Below are 20,752 nucleotides of genomic sequence, written 5' to 3' on the forward strand. Positions count from 1 at the left end.
GCACACACATATATATATATGTGTATATATATATATATTGTATATGTATGCACACACATATATATATATATTATATATATACGAGTATATATGTATATATACATTTTCGGATTTCTATTCATTTATCTTACCAAGTCATTCACGAATAACAACTGCAATAGACAAAAGTTTTTTTTTTTTTTTTTGTGATTAAATTTTCACCCTTGACAAAGAACGATTTTGTATTTTTTCATTTTGTCTCTCCCAATATTCCTGACAGCAAAAAGAATGCAAATTTCTGTAACGGCATATGAAAAGATATTTTCTTATGACAGAGGGAGAGTAGAGAGAGAGAGAGAGAGAGAGAGAGAGAGAGAGAGAGAGAGAGAGAGAGAGAGAGAGAGAGAGAGAGGTTCTTATCTACTTTTCGTTCCAACCTCATGATGTGGTCTACTAATAATACTACTCATCTCAAGTAATTTTAGTTGTGATTTAAAGATACTGTCTTTCGTCTTTTGTATCCAAGAACCTACTTATAAAACCTTAAGACCTAAATTGCTTTATATTCCTGTACTTGTAAGTTATATGCATACTTTGCATATTTCTAAAGTACCTTATAATTGCATCTGATGAGTATTCCTCAAGGTAAACGTAAGACGACAGCCGATAAAAGCAAAGTTATTACAGGATATAAAGATGTATCGTATTTGTCCATCAGATAAATATGATACGTGGGAGGCACCGAAAGCCGTGGGCCCAACAGTCACAACGCTCTTTACACGAGCGCCTCCATAACTCGTACTTAGGTGGAATCCTCCGGAGGCCACATCACATGGAAGGCAGATAATTATTCTTCTGCGCCGCCAGAAAAAAAAATTTTAAAAATCCGGATATCTAAGCTAGAGGCACTTTTCCAGAATTTGCAGAGCCGGAAAGTCCTATTCAGAGGAAAGTCATATTATTCGTCTTTTCCTTAATAACTTTCGCCTTTCCCGCTGGCAATCATGGTTCTAAATATTTTATTATTAGCAATCGAAGGACTGTGCAAGGTTCCTATGTGTTGAAGGATACAGAATTTCAGATGTGTTGAAAGATGCATAATCAAATGAGCTCTCTAATCCATTTTTCATGCTTTTGAAATACAGGATTGAATACTTTTCAATTTGGTAATGTTTTATTGCATTTCCTGAAGAAGACAATCAGTAAATGTTTCAGAGATAAGACATATGTTAATCAAATTTTAGCATACAGAAAGAATTCCTTTGATTCTTTTGACAATGAGGTATGATTTCCTTACTCTTTCCTTTATTTAGAATTATTATTATTATTATTATCGTTATTATCAATTTATTATTCAGAAGATGAATCCTATTCATATGGAACAAGCCCAAAGGAGCCACTGACTTGAAATTCATGCCCCCAAAGAATGTGGTGCTCACTAGAAAGAGGTAAAAGAAGGTAATGGGAAATACACAAAGGAAAGATCACTTATTAAAAAAAATAAAAATAAAATTAATACATAAATAGCAAAAAAATATAAGTAAATTATTAAAATACAAGGAGAATTGTATTAGGGTAGTAATGCACTGCATCTTCTCTTGACTTTCATGACTCATAAGTTCCAGTTGCACGGCATCCACTGGGAGGCTGTTCCACAGTCCAACGGTGTGAGGAATAAAGGACCCTCTGCAACTGAGAAGTTAACAGCAAGGCCCATTTACTGCATATTGCGTGCTGTTGCTGTTCAGCGAATCATTGCTCCTTGGCAGAAAGGGATCAGGGACATTAGAATGTGAAAGGCTTCGTTAAAATACAACTTATGAAAATTTACAAACAAGAGACCATCCGTGTGTGGTTAATTTTTTACTTGCATCGCAATTATTCGATTCAAAACATAAAAAAAGATCTGGCAAAATTCTAAAAAAAGTCCTTCCTAAACGACGGCATATTCTTGTATCTGTTTCTCCAAAATGATATTCAAAAGTCCTACGTTGGTAACAGCTCCTCACTGGAGTGTCGACGAGCTATTTGCATTTATATGGAAGCGATTTTAGTAATTGCTTGTTTCGCTGTGATAATCAAGCGCCAATTTGTAGTCAGAGATGAATTTGAATTTTCAGCCCTCTTTCTTCTTCTTCTTTTTCTTTCTCTCTCTCTCTCTCAAGATGGGCTGACACACACATATTGTATATATATATATATATAGTGTGTGTGTATATATATTATATATATATATATATATATATATATATATATATATATATATATATATATATATATATATATGTATATATATATATATATATATATATATATATATATATATATATATATATATATATATATATAATCATACTCAAATTAAATGCATGTAATTTTATCTATTTTATCTATATCATTCGAAGAACCGCAAAAGCAAGACCAGAAAAATAATGCTTTGCGTGTTGTTGATAGCAATACTTCGTAATTTTCGAGGCCTTCATTTATTAAACTATGAAATTTTATTCTGTTGGTCTCGGAATTCAAATGATTAGCTGGAAGATTCTGTAATAATCCAAAAAGAATAAGAGAAAGGAGAGTAAAAAAGAGGAAAAAGATGCAATAACTCGTTGGAAGCATTGTAACCATCACCAGATATTCAGAGAGAGAGAGAGAGAGAGAGAGAGAGAGAGAGAGAGAGAGAGAGAGAGAGAGAGAGAGAGAGGGGATCACTACAGAAAAAGGCATCTACTCTCGGTGATTACAGTTTATTGATACTAGCTGTGTTTTAAGAAGGACTTTTTTTTATAATATTTTTGTTATTTATCCAAAAATACAAGAATGAAGCATGAATGGTTAGATACTCTTGTCTTCTATTTTATATTTAGAGTGTTTACAGAAGTGAGTGATTACTCTACTATTATGCCATTGATGTCTACTGATATCCTTCGAAATAATTAGAGAACTTCATAAATATTGATATGAAGGAAGGTAATACAGTGTCAGAGAGAGGAATGATAACATAAAAATTTACGGTTTTAAACTTGACGCAAATTACTGGTTATCAAAGTCCCACAACACACTGGATGATTACCACGGCAAGGTAAATGGAACTAGAATGTAACATAAACCTTGTTTCTATTGCCCCGAGAACATCCCGTCTTTCAGCACAAGCCAAAGTTCAGGTCATTTCCATTTGCAATCAACAGACGACTCATTTTTCTCCAGCGTACTTTTCCCTTCCCCTGTACTCTATTTTCCAAACAAGGGAAAGAAACCAGATAACAATTCATTGTAAAGCAACAGCAGATTACCTGGGTGATAAAACTGGAAAAACAGTCAAGATACGATACTTGCAAAGGGCAAAGGGAAAGCATTGGAAAGCAGATGACGTGACGGGACTGTAGAAAAGTTATTGAGGCAATTTTGAAAAAGGGGAAATTTGCTACTAAAGGAAGTGTGTTTGAAGCAGGTGGGGGAAAAGAAAATAATAGAATTAAAATGGGTCTAATAAAAATATGGCTCTTGCTAATAAATAGACTTGTTTTAGAAAGGAAAGCCTATGCCTTTACTACCTGTTTAACTCTCTCTCTCTCTCTCTGTGTGTGTCTTGTGTGTCACACACACACACACACACGCACACACACACATCAAGATTTGTGGTACCCATGGGTAAATTGCTGCAACTACTGGAACATTTTCGAAAACTGGACAAGACAAATGGGAGGAAATAGAGAAGCAGAAAATTCTATTGTGTTATTCTCCTCCACTCCACTCGAGACTCCAAGACTATTAATGTCTCCATAAATCTATTCCTTACTTTATTCATGTGTGTGTGTGTGTTTGTCCTCCCTCTTGTCTGAAAGACAAAGCAGAGGCATAAAATTAAAGATGAAATCCAGTTGCTTGTGTGAGTTCTCATATCATAGATAGAGCGATTTCTCATCTCTCTAGGCTTAACTTACTGATCGTCAACATCTGCCTCTACCGTCAGCTTCCGTAACAAAGACAGAACTCCCCGTATTCTATCCTGTATTGCCGTATTTCCGGCGCGTTAATCCTACAAAAATTCGCAAAATAAAACATTTATAGATGCAAGAGATTCTGATCCGTGGGTCGAAAGAAAGAATAGTATTTTTTTTAAAGTTATACAGTCTACTTGACTGACGGAAAAAGAGGAGATCATCAGTCCACCAGAAGAGAGAAAATTAGGTTACGGCCGAAGATGGCAGTGAATGCAAATGACAGCCCTAACGTTTAAATTCAACTGGAAGTCAAAAGAGAATGAAAACGATCCACTGAAGCCTTGGAAAAAGTCGAATTTAAAAACGCTTTAAAAATTATTTGAGGAATATATATATATAGATTATATATATATATAATATATATATAGTATATATATATATATATATATATATATATATATATATATATATATATATATCATATGTGTATATATATGTAGATATATATGTATATATATATATAATATATATATATATATATATATAAATATATATATATATATATATATATATATATATATATATATATTAATATATATACATATATATTTTTTTAATACTATTATCTCTTTTTTTAATGCTATTTCCATGGGGAATATTGTTTCAGCAATAAAGCGACATATTTGAATGACCGTTTTCACTTTAGCGTACAATAACACAAATTTAATAACATACGAAGCACTCTAAATGCGGGGTAATGATTGAAGCTTGTCAGAAAGCAACCAAAATATAAATCTAAACATAAATTCCCAGAATAAAATTGAATTACATATCTTTTCAATGAAAACCAGGCGGAGAAATATGATATGCATGATAAAACAAAGACTAGCAATATGTTTTAGACGGAAAAATTTTAATTTACCTTTGTGTGTGCGTTGGCAGATGAACAAATATGACATTCTACGTAACAAGATTCACTTTTCACAGAAATTTTGGAAAGATCATGACCTTGCAATTCATTTGCAACAAACGATTAATGAATTAACTGCTGCATTAACATTTTCATGCTTTCCTAGGTAAATTGGATAAATACCTCCAGGCCATGTCAAATAAATTAAGCATTTTATTAGAATTGCCTTCTCCGCCACATTTACGGTAAATAACTGTAGGTTTCTGTTAAACAGATGGGCAGTTTTATCAGTTAAAAAATATTACGATGGCAAACGTATCGGTGAAAAGCATTTTATATATCAAAGTGTTTATTTTCTTGTGCGAACTAAGCTATTCAGGATTTGAGTTACAAATTATTCGCCATTTTTCTTATCGTTTCAGTGTCGAATGTTACATTTTACCTTTTACATTTTACATGGCAGACATATTGGCCTGAGTGAGTTGACTTGTGATAAGATTGGCTGCGTAGATCGTTTATATTTATTTCTGCATTTTCAAATAACCAGCAAGGGTATCTGGGTCCTTATAAAGATTGAGAGAGAGAGAGAGAGAGAGAGAGAGAGAGAGAGAGAGAGAGAGAGAGAGAGAGAGAGAGAGAGAGAGAGAGAGAGAACTATCCATCATTTTCTCAAGATTTGTAAGACCTCATACCAGTATGTTTCTAGCGTTAAACAATAAATTTCGCTGATGTAAAAATTGAACGAGTAAATGTAAAAACATGAATAAATAAGTAAATAAATAAATAAATATACAAACAAATAAATATATATACAAACAAACAAACAAATAAATAAATGACATAGAATAAAAAAAGAAAAGACTAAAGAGGAAAATATAAATTCGCATGTTGATGTGACAGGTAGATAACAGCGTCCCCGCAACAAGACCCAGGAGCAACAGAGATCAAATACTGAATGAGGTACAACTATTAAAAACAAGATGCGACTTTTCTCTTATGGATATGACTGAAGACCATTAAGTCTTTATTCAATACAGAGGCCGGTGGAAGAGGCAACTTATATCAACGCCAGTCTTGACGGGAGATAAACTGTGGAAAGGAAAACGAATGGGACTTCCCACTAGGTAACAGGAGATGTGAAGAATCAAGGAAAACAGAGGAGGAGAGAGAATTCCAAAGTACGACCGTAGAAGAGAAACTAATGTTTACCGAAAATTTAAGAATGACAAAATATATACCATTCAAAAACGATTAAAATGGATATGAAGATACAGAAGGATGTGATAAAAGTGCTACAGTATAATGTTACAAATCATTACAGTCCTTTTTACGCTTAGATTCAACAACATGTAAGATACAGGTGCTTAAAAGCATGTAAAATATATAATATACATAAAATAATAGATGAGAAGAAAATTAAAACAAAGCAAAAGGTAACCAATGAACGAAAGATATTTCTCGAAGTGAAAAGGCACTACAGAATCTCTGTAGTTCATAAGGGCGTGAAGTGTTCACGTAAGGACATTGACAATTTAAGACACTTTTATAAAAATTCTGGGAAGAGAGAGGAAATCTATTTTAGTTCAGAAAAAAAGAGTCCTTCTGGAATACAGAAATGTCAAAGAATTCATACTCTTCCACAAAGTCATGGACGTTAGCTAAATTTAGAATAAAGTAGTTTAAGTTGGAAAATTAAAAATAAATTCAGAAAAAAAAACTTTGAATTCTCTTGTGGTTAAAAGAGAAAATAATGAATTCAGTGTGTTGTCTCGACGATGAAAGAAAGAAGAGGATTATGACTCCCTCTACAACCCTCCCCGCTTTTTCTTTTTAATATGAACGAACTGGACTTACACTTTCAGTGGTGTTTAAAAAGGAAACATGAATTCCCCCCAAAAATGTGAATGCTTCGGTCAAGAAATTATGAAGATTCTGGAGACGATTATCTGGGTTAAACGCCCTCCTTGAAAACTTTTGCCAAAACTAAGACTTTTATGACAGGAACGAAGCCTTTATCTGGGGTTATCTGAGAGAGAGAGAGAGAGAGAGAGAGAGAGAGAGAGAGAGAGAGAGAGAGAGAGAGGAGAGAGAGAGAGAGAGAGATGGAAGCACCCTGTTACAAAGAAAGACCTCACAGACAAAACAGATGCGAAACTGGAGGTTTACGACAGATATGCCTCTAAAAAAGATTCTGGTGTTAGTATCAAACGATATGAGAAAGAATGAAACAGAAAAAGTGACCTGAATAAATACAGAAATATCGAAATAGGAATGAAATGACATTTGAACCGACAGGTAAGGCAATACACACCATTGATGAAATATTCGGAGACACTGAAACTGAATATTAATTGGAAAGGTTAATAATGAATATTTCCTGGTCCCATTTGTCTCTTGCATGCAATCACAAATCGGCAGGACAGTTTTTCAAAGTAGGGTTTTTACAAGAGGTGAAATTTCAAGACTAAAGGAGGCATTTTAAAGTAGAAACCAGAGCAAAAATCAGATTCTGAAGACACAGTACTGAAAAAATCAAAACATTTATTTCCCTTAACCAACAGATGTAAAATGCTTCGTGAATTGTTAAGGACAGATGATGCATTTTAAAGGAGAAAAAGAATCAGATTCGGAATATAGTGCAATGTAAAAGTTAGAACATTTATTTCCCTTTACAAACAAATGTAAAATGCATGGTGCAGTTTGAAGACAAAAGGAGACATTTTAAAGAAGAGAAAAAAATCAGAGTAAGAAGACACAGTAACGAAAATATCAAAACCTTCGATTTCCTTTACAAACGAATGTAAAATGCAAGGTGCGGTTACTGTGATGCACGATACAGACGAAGAGTAAATAAACGAAAAACTTCCATAAATAACTAGATAAACGAATGAATATGTAAAGGCTAGTAGCAGTCTCCTTATTGATTCTAACTTCCAGTAAGTACAGTCTGCTGCTGACTGTGCAATGAGACAATTTATGTTTCATGATTGACTCGCCTGATCGACCTGAATTTCAGACGTGGTGGCGACAAACCCCCCTCCCCCAACTCCCTTTCTCCCAAGAAAGCAGATAAAGATGCAGGCTAAATGTCAAATAAATAAAAAAGCACATAAAAGACATGTACCTCACTGATTACAGCCACGTTTTCTATTAACATATGCCTGGCCGATTAGATATTTATAATTTAAATCTTTTCCAGCTGTGGCAAAACTAACTACACGAAATACCATTCATTCAATTAAAGATCGACTTAACATTTATCATTTATATTCATTCATTTTACTGCATTTCACTCGTTCGTGTAAAAGTATTTCTTCGAATAGAGTGCATGTGCTACAGCGGAAGGAGTCTGTTCTTATATAGGCATCAATTTAATTAAGGCAAGCTCAAGACATATATATATATATATATATATATATATATATATATATATATATATATATATATATATATATATATATATATATCCAAAATGCATGCTATCGATATTTAGTGAATAAGGTATGTAAACTTACATATCAGGCATTACTGAATCTTAAAACAAACAAACAAACACACGCTCGCATATCTCACTAGTCTATGGTGAGTGAAAATGGCCTATGATGACACTATTATCTAAATGAGCAACAGCTATGACGAACACACGGATACACGAAACTATTAACATCACTTCATCAGAAGACACTTGGAAGTCACACGGCCTTTCATTAGCAACTCTGATTAGACCCAAAACTCTTTATGAACTTCATATAATTACATCACGGTATAACCTACCATATAAGCTAAATTTCATATATATATATATATATATATATATATATATATATATATATGGTATATATATATATATATATATATATATATATATATATATATATATATACACACTATATATATATATTATATAAGATGCATACATACAGTATATATATATATATATATATATATATATATATATATATATATATATATATATATATATATATATATATATATATATTATATTATTATATAAAATACACAGATATGTGTATATATATGTAGATTATACACACATATATATATTATATATATACATATATATATATATATATATATATATATATATATATATATATATATATATATATATTTAATAAATGTGTATATATGTATGAATATACTTATAAATATACATCTATAAGAATAACCACAGTACATAAATTGCTTAAATCAATCGATTCCATCCAATATATCTCGTAAAAGGTTATAAATTTTCAATTAAAACGAGAGCAACCTTACTCGCATTATCTAACGATAACTAACAAAACACCCTTTACTAAATCCTATAACAAGAAAAAACATCTTGGACCCTTAAAGCCTCCTAAAGACATTTTCGGCGCAGACGAGGTCATCCACGTTTCTCATAACCTCGCAAGTTCGATCAACGTCGCTTTTTTTGTTATTGTCTTCACTCTATCACTGAAGAAATGATTGATTCAGACCAAAAATGAATCATTTTTATGCTGAGTCATGCGAGAGGGACCGGAATCGATTTGGCTGGCTTTCTGGTCAGAGCAGATCTTCTATTAAAGGGGAATCACGAATGGAGTTGAGTTTCTTTATAGATAGGGTTGGAGTCTTGGTGAAAATGAGAGAGAGAGAGAGAGAGAGAGAGAGAGAGAGAGAGAGAGAGAGAGAGAGAGAGAGGGGGGGAATCTGATTCACGACACCAAGAGTACATTATATACGTTATGAGCGAGAGAGAGAGAGAGAGAGAGAGAGAGAGAGAGAGAGAGAGAGAGAGAGAGAGAGAGAGAGAGAGAGGCTGTGTGATATCTGAATTTACGACGCCAAGAGTACATTATGAGAGAGAGAGAGAGAGAGAGAGAGAGAGAGAGAGACTTTTATAATTTCCGAAGTTATGACATCAAGATTGCATTATAAGCCAGAGAAAGACAGACAGACAGACAGACAGACAGACAGACAGACAGACAGACAGAGAAGACGGAAAAACTGACCTGCAGCTACAAATTATCCTTTGCAACCATTTCCCCTTCTCTTTCATACTTGCCCAGGTTTTAATTAAAAATTCGTAAGGCCTCTTTAAAACAAAAATTTTTTTTTCAATTTTAATCTTTAACTTTCGGAAACCACAATTAATTATGTGGCAATGAAAAGACTTCTACGTAAAGAACCCAAAAAGAGACAAATGGAAATTCGTGTGTGAATGAGAATATAATGTTATATACATTATGAGAGAGAGAGAGAGAGAGAGAGAGAGAGAGAGAGAGAGAGAGAGAGAGAGAGAGAGAGAGAGAGAAACCACAATTAATTATGTGGCAATGAAAAGACTTCTACTTAAAGAACCCAAAAAGAGACAAATGGAAATTCGTGTGTGAATGAGAATATGTTATATGAATACACCTTTGATATAATGCAATCTAATACTAATCTCGCACAATTCATAACCATTATTTTTTTCACTAATTTTCTCTCAAAGCTTTCCATTATTATCGTAGTGAAAAGTTCAAACTTACAAAGGATGAAAATAGAAACCGTCTGCTTTTATTTGTTATTTATGCTTTTACGAAGGGACGGCTGATTTTCCTGTCTGTCTGAATGTCTGTACGTCTCAGATGATCTCATTTTACCTTGGAAGTTTGACGTTTCTTCAAACAGCCACTGTCTTTCCTTATTCATTAAACTTCTGGTTTGACGAGAACTCTGAATTTAGAGGCTACAAACTCCACAATGAGAATATGGTCGAATTAGTGGTATATTCAAAACCCTGTCCTCACTGAACGCAAATACCTGCCTACCTCTCTCTATGGTTTGTAGCAATTTATCGTCTTGTCCTTCTATTAACATCTCTGTCAATCTTTCTGAGATATTAAGAATTTAAACAACACAGAGAACATTCCCTCTGATCAACTGATTTATGAAAGGCAATCTGTCACATTTGTTTAGTTATATCCCAGCCTTCTCTAATGGTTTTTATCAAATGATCGATCCGTCTTTCTGCCAACACATTTGTCAATCTTTCAGTAATAATATCAGAAATAAAGACAAGAAGAATGCTCCCTCTGAGCCACTGATTTATTAAAAGCAATCTGTCACATTTGTTCAGTTAACCAACTGAATCAATGGGCAATTTGTTCCAAAGTTCTCGCACTTCATCGAGTTGTCTGTTTGTGGTCACGCATAAGCAAGCACCATAGCTCCTGCTTTGGGTGCAGGTACCTGGAACTCCAAGAGATTGTCAGTCTCTCTCTCTCTCTCTCTCTCTCTCTCTCTCTCTCTCTCTCTCTCTCTCTCTCTCTCTCTCTCTCTCTCCTCTTCGCTCAGTTTGCCCCTTGTGTCTCGTAAGTCCTTAGGAATTGTTAATACCTCATGGGAAGGTACATATGCTAATGTACAAAATTGTGGTGGAAAAATATTATCTGATGATCACTGGTAGTCCTAAAACTCACTGATTTTGTTAAGTCTAATTTTCAGTGGGTACCAACATATGTTAGTATGCTTGGAAATGAATAGGTAGATGCCTCATATGCGGGAGGAATTTTACCCTGATATTACATTTGAAATGTAAGAACTAGAAAATGGAGCGTTAATGAGAAAATTTAATAACAAGATTGTATGTCAGAACCTAATTAAACACCTGCTTCTTTTTCATCTGCTGTAAATGTTGTGCTCTCATAAATATGGCATCAACAATAACTGCTTTCTATGACCGTCACAACAAGAACAAATTCCCACACAATGAAATTAATTATTCACTGATTCCACACAACAGTTCATGCGTCATAATGCTAAAGATACAGGAAACTTCAGTATAATTATCTACAGTCACCACTGATAGTTATCATCAAAATACAATTTTGTTTATTGAACCTCTCACCTCACTAATTTCCCTCGAAGTTTGCCTCGAAGACAATAATGTTCACGCTTCCGGAACTGATGGCCCTTACTCGTGCAAATTGGGACTCGTGTTTCTCAGATGGATATGTCTGCCTCTCCTAAATTGGAATTCTATTCTGACTAGGGAGGGGTAACGTAGCAAACCCCTCCTGCACTTGGAATTTGCATCTCTCTCTCTCTCTCTCTCTCTCTCTCTCTCTCTCTCTCTCTCTCTCTCTCTCTCTCTCTCTCTCTCTTTAAATAAAAATTACAAACCACTTTTGATAATCGACAATGAAGTTAATTTTCTACCATATTTTAAAACTCTAACTCCCTCTAAGTCTTTTATATATATATATATATATATATATATATATATATATATATATATATATATATATATATATATATATATATATATATATATATATATATATATATATATATATATATATATATACAGTATATACATACATACATATATATGTATGTGTGTGTACTGTATGTGTGTGTGTTCGATTTTCTATTAAATGTTTTGCTCATATGTTTCAGTCTTCTTGTACCGTTAATATTGTCTTAAATACATCACCCCGTTGTTTGAAAACTGAAGACTCTATACCTCCCCAAAAATCTGCTAACAGAATAAGTCTGTTAATACGACTTCAGTCTGCATTAATTCCGAGTATATCATGGAAATATTCTTATTTAAATTGACAATAACTTTCACTCTCGGTTAAGGAGTTAACACAGGTTTACTAGTAATTGCCCTAATGAATAAAAGAAAGTAGGAAAATATCTTTTCTTTACTTTTTTGGGAAAAAACATTAATCATTAGTTAATGATTCATCATGGTGCCAGATACTTTCGATCAATTGCATATAGTTTATAATTTCATGATGAACATTATTATTATTATTATTATTATTATTATTATTATGAAGGAAAAACTCAAGCATTTCATTTCGAATACAGGGTATTGTTATTTTTATGATTTCTGTGTTGTTGTTGTTGTTAATTATTATTATTATTATTATTATTATTATTATTATTATTATTATTATTATTATTATTATTATTATTATTATTATTATTATTACCTTCACTTAATTCATTTACAATTCAATTAATAACTAGACAACAGCAGAATATGCCAAGAGAGAAAATGAAAGTGAAGAAGAGAAGTCAAGTAAAGACGCACAGAACAGATGAGAATGATGAAATATAAACAAGACTCCAGAACGAAGCATGAAGACGATGAGAAATAATTCAGAGGAATTAAGGTCACATCGCTTTTAACGGATATTGCGCCATCCTTCCAGTAATCATTCAGGCATTTACATCAAGTAATGTTGCCTCACTCTTCAGGCATATTATCTTAAGCAGCAATTTTGTTTCATTGTGAAAAATATTTTTATATTTACTTAACGAATGATAGAGTTGAACGCACCACTTATCTTCCTACATAGTGCACAGATCTACAGATTTTTCATCTTTTATCTTATATGTTTCCTGTGTAATTTTTTGGGAATTTACCAGGTCATAAAACTGTTGAACGATATATATATATATATATATATATATATATATATATATATATATATATATATAATACACACACACACACACATATATATATATATATATATATATATATATATATATATATATATATATATATATAATACACACACACACACACACACACATATATATATATATATATATATATATATATATATATATATATATATATATATATATATATATATATATATATATAATAACCTTTATTATATATATTATATAATTTTGTCTAGTTGTTCCCCAGGAGGATATAGAAAAGAAAATAAGTTTATTGCCATGAAACTGCAAGGCATTGCTAAGCAACGCAGGTATTGTACGTATTCCATTGCAACGTTTCATGGTTTTCACAGCGTATTCTGAATACCGGCTCAAATACTCGGTGAATGTTTTGTTACTGATCTATTTTCTCCAACATTGAAATTCATTTAACATGTTTGCACAAATATGATAATTATCCTTGCATGTTTGCACATACACACAAATACATTCATTACTTTTACATGCACACTCACGATCATTTTTCTTACACGTTTGCACAGACATATTTTTACAAACAAGTTCACTTCGATTAAGTAAGCCTCCCACAGATGTAATATATGAAAATGCTGAATATGTTTCGCGGTAATATGAACAATTAAACATCTTTCTAATTTTATGCATGTATACAATATGCCTGCGCGATCTTGCCTAAAATATTTCGCCCCTCAACAAAGCCATGACCAAAAGCTAGCAAAATGTAAAATATAATTTCCGACTGCGCTGGACAATGAGAAATTGCCGAAAGTCGGCAGCCAAATTAAGAAGCAGAAGAAAAGTCGAAGCTAATTCTGCTCCCAGCAGATGATGTATCGCCTTCAATTCACCTGTCAGAGAAAATATAAGGAAACAAAACTTCAGGAGGGAAGATGATGACATTTTGGGATAATTTTAAGTTGGTTTTGCATTTCAGATCAGAATAAAGTTGGAGAGTTAGAGTCTAGTTACTGGTGATCAAGAGTTCTCTCTCTCTCTCTCTGGAATTCTTTTATTGGTCAGGAATGATGATGTAAGCCAGAAAATTAAGGAAGTTGGGTGAAATGATTGAACTAATGAGGGTCTTTGTCATTATACGTCTCTCTCTCTTTCTCTCTCTCTCTCAAAAGGCATACGTGGAGGCGAATAAAAAAGGAATGGGAAGGACTAGGAGAGGAAGGGTGAGTTGAATAAGGATAGGAAGCTAATTAGAAAAAAAACAATCTCGGTAATTGATGGCGATAAGACTAAGTAAACTTATGATAATGCAACATGGCCTAGTAACTACTTCGGAATGCTTCTATCCAGTTAAGAAAAGGGAGTTCGTAATAAATCCCTCGTTTGAGGATGGTCCTTAACTTATCAGGCAGCAGGAGAAAATCTAATATTTGCTTATTGTGAGCGCAGAAAATTGTCCATTGCTGAGGAACGACGGTATATGAATTTAGGCAGAGGGCATATTATAAAGTAAAGAATAGCTTCAGCCAGCATTGGGACGAATTTTCGCATTTAGTCGGATAATACCTTCAAGAATGATTTTTTATAGAAAAATGACTCCTGACAAAGTGCGACTTATTTTTTTTTCCGACATGAATGATATGTCAACTGACCTATGAAATTTTTTCTACAAAAAAAAAACTGCTTATTTTACTGAACGAAATTATAGCACAAACTCATTCAATTTTATTGTTATTTCCTACAAATATATAATGTATGATGTATATATATACATATATATACATGTATATGTATAGATATATATATATATATATATATATATATATATATATATATATATATATATATATATATATATATATATATATATATATATATATATTATATATAAAATGAATGTAACTTATTTTCGTAGGATAAGGATTATAGTTATACACACACACATCCATATATATATATATATATATATATATATATATATATATATATATATATATATATATATATATATATATATATATATAGATGTGTGTATGTTATAACCTTTATCCTAAAAATAACTAACTTCATTTTGTATATTTATACAAAATGACGACGATATCGAAGCGTCTTTCACCTCCTAATGAATACAGATGACCCTTAATGGAGATATACCGTAATAAACGGTGACCCTCCTGGAACTAGATTCCAGGAAATGTCCGGAGAGGAGGAATTCCAATTTTTGGGATATAAAAGATTCCAAACCGAACCGGTCTAGATTTTTTCATCCAAAGGGCCGCACAAATGCGTGTCTCGTTCCTCGCAGTATTAAAGGAAAGGAAAAAGTGAATGTAAATGGAAAATGAATGAGACATCATCCAAAAAGTTGCGGATATTTACGACGGCCTGGACAAGAATCCTCCATGAATATTGTAGAGGCCGATCGCCTTTCTCCGCCTGTAGGATTTCCCTTCTAGGATACCGAGGAGTCCGGGAAGGAAAGGATTCCTTCGGGGAGATGAATGACTAGGGAAGTAGAGAACCTGCAGGACATTAGCATGAGAATAGCAGCCACAGGCTATCCTTCAGGACACTGGCTTGCCCTATAACTTGACATAGTGGCATAGGATGATCCTATAGTCATGGGGCTAAATCCTTCTTTGATTGAGGCGACATTTAGGCCTTGAGGAACGTGGTTTGAGGTCGGCCAAGTTACCCGTTTTATCTTATTTAATTATCTATTTATCTTTTGGCATCCAGCCTTTATAGATTTGTTCTTATCATTACCTGTATTCTTCTTATTTTCAGTATTCACAGATTTCAGTCTCCTTTTCATGGCAATGTTCTCTCTCTCTCTCTCTCTCTCTCTCTCTCTCTCTCTCTCTCTCTCTCTATATATATATATATATATATATATATATATATATATATATATATATATATATATATATATATATATACGTATATATATATATATAAACACACATATATATATATATATTATATATATATATATATATATATATATATATATATATATATATATATATATATATATATATATATATATTTGTTGTAGGCAATCGCCTTTGTGGCACTGACTTCTTTGATGCACACTTTTTCATATCTCCTTACTTCTGTTTTCAATAATTCTTCAATGTTGTGGATAAGCATACAGAGTCGTGGTGTATTTTCCATTTATTGCTAAGGTCCCGTTTCGCCCAATCTAAGGCTTTTTCAAGCAAGAACCAATACATACAGGCGTCCTCCTCTCTATTTATACCGGCAGGATTAGATTAGTGCGGGGAAGGGGATTGCCATATTCCTTGGTTACAATTTTGGCTTACAATTTACAATGAGGAGGTTACTTGTTTACACAATATTTACATGTTATTACATGGTAAAACTATGCTACAGTATTGGCTCTACATTCTATTTCTACACCTTATATCCCTAATAATATTATTGAATTCTTCGTGCGTGGTGACCTTGACCTTGGATCCCTCTTCTCGGTCGGGCAGACGGCAGCGAACGGTCACCTTTTGGGTATTTAAACTTGGTTTGCTTGTGGCTACAAAAACTGCTTCTGTTATTATTATGTCCCGATATGAATTGCACCTGTATTTTATGTGATGTGTGCGTGTGTGAGTATTATGACTATGAATTTTTCTTAATGATCAAGTATAATGATAGTGCGAGGTTATTAAGCAAATTTATAAGGCAGAAACATTTTTTTTACCACTATTGAGGTTTTAATCTACGGCTAAAATATCTATTGATAATTAAAATTGAAACTGAAAGAAATTTCATTAGAAAAAAGAATTTGTGTTCGTTTTATCTCTCATTAAGACCTCAGGATCAAAGCAGTTCTGTGACGATGGATGAAGAGACAGATTATGATCACATTTCCATAATATTTTCAGCACAGACGCATAGAGAGAGAGAGAGAGAGAGAGAGAGAGAGAGAGAGAGAGAGAGAGAGGGGGAAAGTCTGTCTTCAGCCTTGTTATCAAGAACTTTATACTTTACTCTTTTTTATAAGTGTAACCAGAGATCCATCAGCAAGACTAATCTGCCTGTAAGGGGGCCATGTCGTCACTCCTCCTTATGTGGTGCACTGTTGACATTAGTAAAGGGTGTATGCAGAGTCCCTTCGTCTCCTAGCTGTACTCACTTTTCAGCCTTTTACTCTACTCCATTCCTTCTTCCCTTCTTCGAATCTTGCTGTCCAACCTCTCTAACTATTATTGGGTTTTCTCCCAGTTTTATCTTTGGATCCATGTATTTTCTTGATCGCTTTATCTTAAACAGCTGTTGAACCACTTCAACTCACTGTTAGTGTGTGTGAGTTTATGTATGCATATTTTTCATGTAGTGACGGATAGACGGATAGATAGATAGGCAGAGAGAGAGAGAGAGAGAGAGAGAGAGAGAGAGAGAGAGAGAGAGAGAGAGAGATAATTAAACCTAAATAAGATTATGAACTTAGTGAAGTGATTAATTTTCTGACCTTTTTTTTTTTTACTCTGTGGATTCCAATATCATCTCACTCTGAGAGATAAGTACATCATCTCCTTTCCCATTTGATGTTAATGGGCACAAGAAAAGATAGATAGGGGAAGAACGAAAGAAGGAGCAGAAAAAAAAAGGTCTTCCCTATCGGATCTTCAGATCGTGTTTATGGTGCGGCATTTGACCCCAAAAAGCTGCAGTGTTCAGCCTCCCACAACCTCCTCCTTCCTCACTATCTTTTCCCTCTTCTTTCTTCCCTCTCTCCCTTGGACATCCTTCTCCCTTCCCCCTTCCCCCAAACCCCCTTCCGGTTCCCTTCTGGTTCCCCTAACGATTCCCACTTTCCGGGCACTGCAGTATCCTTCGCCCAAACGGCGCTTGCTTTCTTCAATGGCAGTGAATTCGGTCCCCTGCGGCCGGAGAAAAGGAATTTAAACTATGGGCCTTATTTGCTCCTAAACTTGTTTTTATGCTCACTACACCTTTTCGCTTTCCTCTCAAATAACAGTTTTCATTTGAAGGTGGGGGTTTAAGTACATTTTGTCTAAAAAATAAAATTGTAGCTCATTTTTGCTTATGAAAGGGGTTTTTCTTTCCTTAGATTAAAATTTCTTTCATTATATTCTATCTTAATAACTTTTTTTTTACCTGAACACTTTGCATCTGTTTTTATCCGATTCTCCCTACACTTTTACATTTAGTCTTTTCTTCTCATTATCGGTTTTTTTTAGCTTCGAAAACCAAGAGTGTCCTTTAGGAAGCTGACAATTTGCGTTTACGGAATTCCATTCACACGCAAGGAAAGGTTTTTGTTTTTAAAATATGTATTATTAGAAAAATCCTTGAAAAAATATTTTATGTATACAAACTAGGTTAACAGAAAATTTAATGAACATACAGTACCTACTGGCTCTTACCATTTGATCAATACAATTGAATGTATTTTGATAATATGTCAGAAGAGCAAAGCGCCCTAAATAACTATATTCTCTAGGAGCAGGCTCGACCAAAATGCAAAAAAATAAAGCGACAAACGTAAACAGAAATAGATTTCCATCAACGCCGTTTCAACCAAAATATTTTACTGCAAAATTGCGTCTGCGTTTGATCAATCTCCGCTGCATAATGGATATGCTCAAGAGATGAATCTTTGCAAATATAACTGTCAGGGAGATTTTCTTTGCACTAGCCTGCATCATTCTGTGTAGTAGTAATTCTACTATTATCTTTTAAAATAAAAATGGGGGAACAACTACTCTCTATTCGCTAATAGGGGACAAAAACGCTTAATGCGGAAATTGTATTTCTTTTTTCTTCTTTTTGTATACATATTTTCACATTTCAACTCTTTTACACAATACTGCTCTTTGAATAAAAGAGCTACTGCTATCGTCACCAGTGCCCTTGTGATACCGCAAGGAATCTCAGAAGATGACAGCAGGAGCTATCGTAAGTTAAAAGCAGTAGTGTATAAAAAGGGCATATGGAAAAATAAATATATAAAAAGAAGATAACAGAAATATAGATTTCTCTTAATGAGTCTTTTTCGCCTAATATTTCCCTTTGTTATTTCTCCTGGTAACAAGAAACATTAAGAAATGAATATGAATCAGCAATAGTATCATTAGAATTAAATTAATCTTTGGTAAAAGTTGTTATAAACGTAAGGTTGCGTTAAGCATTTGTTTCGTTTTAATTGAGAAATAAAAAGGAAAGAAGGTACTGATATATCACTCAACTTATCAACTACAGGAGGACGTGTCTGGTTACAGGATTTCCAAGGACTTTGAGACTGTAGCATAAATGAATATTTTTCAGTAATGAAAAGGTTTCAATCGGGCTTGCAATCTCCAAGACATAAATTACTCAAATTACAGACATTCCATCGCAGAGATCTTTAGAAAGGTTAGGCGTTAGAGCAAAGATTAGTGAAAACGGAATAAAAATGGGATTAGAATGATAGTGAACTAAAATATCATGTGAAAATCACATATCTTTCGAACATTCGCTCTGAGAAATGTGAATACATGTTAAAGTACATGAGTAATTATTACATCAGTAATTATCAGAGGATAACACAAGGACCAAAAGAATAAAAACTTCAAATTAAAGAAAATTACTGGAAATTTCGTAACATTTACTGTACAGTACACTCCATTCGAAAGAAATGCGATTTCGTAACGGACAGGTATTTCAGAATAAGAAAGTTATACTGGTGGCAGAAAGAAAAATAAGTCACAAAGTGGGCAGGGTTGGCTGAAAGGGTCGGATAAAAGGTGAGAAACTGAATGAAAATAAACTTCCTCGTGGAAAAGACCTACAGCTTCCTTTGGTTTGACTACGTATCACTGAAGTTTAAATAAGTACCTTTCAGATTTGTCAATTTTTGGTAATTAGTTTCAATTCTCTTAAGTTTACTTTAGAAATGTAAAACAGTCGACGATTTAAATGTCTCTAAATTTGTTTACAGGAAATGAATTAATCACGATGCTTCAAGTTTGTGAAGCAGAGAGAAATTAATTTTGAAAAAGTCACTTATTACAGAAAGCTTAAAAAGAGGAAAGAACGAGCATAAAATTTTGATTTTATAAAAAACAAACATCATATATATATATATATATATATATATATATATATATATATATATATATATATATATATATATATATATATATATATATATAGTGTGTGTGTGTGTGTGTGTGCGCGCGCGCGCGCGTGTAAAACGAAAATAGCTTCAGGTCTGTTTAGGCTAACAGATATGTTTAGAGCCTTCAAAACGAAAGGTTCATAAGAAGAGAATACAGCATTACTCTATCCACGGAGCCTGACCTGGATCAAACGTCCATTCTGAAAAATTCGAGCAAATCTAAGCCTCTTATCTTCTCTTACGAGGAACAATGACTTACATTTATATCGAGAGAGACAGAGAGAGAGAGAGAGAGAGAGAGAGAGAGAGAGAGAGAGAGAGAGAGAGAGAGAGAGAGAGATTTTT

This window comes from Macrobrachium rosenbergii, chromosome 55, assembly GCF_040412425.1.
Source record: "Macrobrachium rosenbergii isolate ZJJX-2024 chromosome 55, ASM4041242v1, whole genome shotgun sequence".
Taxonomy (NCBI): Eukaryota; Metazoa; Arthropoda; class Malacostraca; order Decapoda; family Palaemonidae; genus Macrobrachium; species Macrobrachium rosenbergii.